This window comes from Octopus bimaculoides, chromosome 21, assembly GCF_001194135.2.
Source record: "Octopus bimaculoides isolate UCB-OBI-ISO-001 chromosome 21, ASM119413v2, whole genome shotgun sequence".
NCBI classification, from domain to species: Eukaryota; Metazoa; Mollusca; class Cephalopoda; order Octopoda; family Octopodidae; genus Octopus; species Octopus bimaculoides.
This window is the reverse complement of record NC_069001.1, coordinates 36,970,519-36,972,955: the sequence shown is the minus strand read 5'-3', so window position 1 is coordinate 36,972,955 and position 2,437 is coordinate 36,970,519. Positions and strand designations below refer to the sequence as shown.

Sequence of the window (2,437 nt, the reverse complement as noted above, 5' to 3'; positions counted from 1 at the left end):
TATTGACTCTCTTTTTCTCTGCTGTAATATTTCTCATACACACATGTATCACTCACATACACACTTTTCTTTGTATGACGGCCTGTCTTTGATTATGTTCTTATATGTCGCATTCACACTCTCACACAGACATACATCTTTAACGCTACGATAAATATCTCTGTTATTCATCTAATACGGTTGTGGTCTTTCATTACTGGTCATCTATGTTATCGTCGTATAACATATCATATATATCATTATTGATATATATTATTGTGTGTTCGACCGTGTGACGCGTTTAAATAAAAGGAGTCCTCTGTTTTTCCATTCGTCACCATTTCTCCTTTTTGAGTTCGCACGGTCGTCCCTTACAGTCCCATCATCTCAAGATAGTCCAATCATCCCAAGATAGTCCCATCATCCCTAGATATACTTGAAATTTGCACCCTTTTCACAAGTTAACATCTTTGCAGTGGTTTGAGATCACCATAGAGGATAGACATCACACCTTTTGCCAAGTAGGCCAAAGCAATTGCTGAGCTCTGGTGGCATTCAAGCAGAACACATCTCAGCATTTGACAAGCAAATCAAGGAAAAATCTTCTCCAAGATTTGGCAGTTTCTTATTTTTCAAATAACTAATGGCCAAGCAAATATGAGGGGGTACCCAAAAGTAACTGGAGACATTCTCTGTGGGACAAGCCCATTGTTGTTCAGGCTTCTGCTGCTAGAAACCACTTTATGTAACCCCCAGGCATCAGTCTGCCAACTGGCGTCATCTGGTGGTGTCGTACTACCACATAGTGTGTCTTTGTTTTGCAAATTTTTTTTCCTGTTGATAGTTTTTTCCAGTTAAACTCAAATATAAAATAGTATGACATATACATTAATACGGTACTTAGAATATATTTTCCAATAATGTTTTGTATTTAATACAACTTTTTTTTTTTATTAAACTGCTTCTTTTATTACAACTTCACGCTTAATAGCGTAGAAGTGATGGAAAGAGACCAGAAGGTCTTGCTCTATGTCTCCAGGTTAGAGGTAGGTGCTTCATCTGGGGTACCACAGTCAGTGACTCTTTTGCTCCCTCCCACATCCTGGATGCTGCGGTAAATGGGACAGTCATTGCTACTGTAGCCAAATGGAACAAAACCCTAAAGTATCGGGACCTGGCAGTGAACTATATTTTCCAGCCTGTGACGTTTGGAATGACTGGGTCACTAACCACGAAGTTCTTGTCATCATTGGCAGCTCGCCTCACCGCATGTAACCTTAACTTTGACTAAGGCCGCTGCATATAACCTTGAAATCAAACAGTGACTGAAGACAGACTATGCAGAACTAAAACAACAGCGGACACCTTCTACAAAGACATGATAATTGGGAAGTCAAACCGCCAATCCTTCGGTATTAGTAGACGACGCCATTCACGCTCTTGTTTAGCCTAACCTCTTTATCTATGTCATAAGGGAAACTTGTGTGGGTGATCGGCGTCGTCTACTAGTAACGAAGGATTGCTGACAAATCGAATTGTGGATAGAAGGTGCGTACACAAAAGGCTATAAGAACCATATTTCCTCTATAAGGCCTCTGATATACGAATGGAACTATAATACACACACATACATACATATATATATATATATATATATATATTTGTCTAGACACACACACTCACAACAAACTTATGGTGCATTACAAAGCGTCGTAAAAGGGTAAGAGAGATGGCAGAAAGCAGTATTGTCAGGTGAAGAAATACAGCTATAATAACCAAAAATCGAGAACACAGAACAAATGCCGGACGAAAAACGAGAAGAGATTTTAAAGCTACGTTATTTTGCTAAGGTTAATAAACTGAAAAAAATGTGGAAAAATTAATATTTATATATACAAAGGAAAGAATTGTTGGGTGAAACAGATGATAGCGTGAAGATATTTAAATTTATTAAAGCTCAACAACGGAAGTCACGTGGAAGTTTGTTGTTGTTCCCATGCTTACCTGCAGAAGTAATGATGTGTCCAAGGGGAAAGGATGGATCCTCTGTTGCTGCTAACACCAACCAACAGCTCTTGGGACAAATATCTGGCAGATCTTCGAAATTAACCCACAATGATATTCAGGTAAAATATACACGACAAAATACATTTGATTCTCTTTTTTTTTATTTTGATATATCGTGGTTGGGAAGTTGTTTTTTATATTGTGGTGGAGTAAACTAAATAGAAGCAGTTCAGGTTTTCAAAATCAAATATGTAAAAAACAAAAAAAAAAAAAGACCCAAACTCCCCCAAAAAGTAAATAAAAAGGTAAATCGTAGAATCATTAATTTCCATGAAATGACTACACACGTACACACACATATGAAAACGATTATATGTACTGTCGGATAGCACTTATATCTGTTTTGATTACAGATAAAAACGTGCCTGTGTATATATATATATATATATAT

At 37.2% G+C, this 2,437-nt stretch overlaps 1 protein-coding gene across 9 annotated transcripts in view; it reads left to right on the top strand.

Annotated features, from left to right (window-relative positions):
• Positions 1-1,006: 1,006 nt before the first annotated feature.
• Positions 1,007-2,437, top strand: part of LOC106884127 (divergent protein kinase domain 1A) — a 55,936-nt gene continuing 54,505 nt past the window's right edge. The window contains exon 1 of one of the 9 annotated variants that reach the window (XR_008266490.1): positions 1,007-2,105. The gene's annotated coding sequence lies outside the window, so the exon portion shown is untranslated. The remainder of the gene's footprint in view (positions 2,106-2,437) is intronic. The other 8 variants (XR_008266492.1, XR_008266493.1, XR_001411201.2 and 5 more) reach the window with 8 other exon arrangements.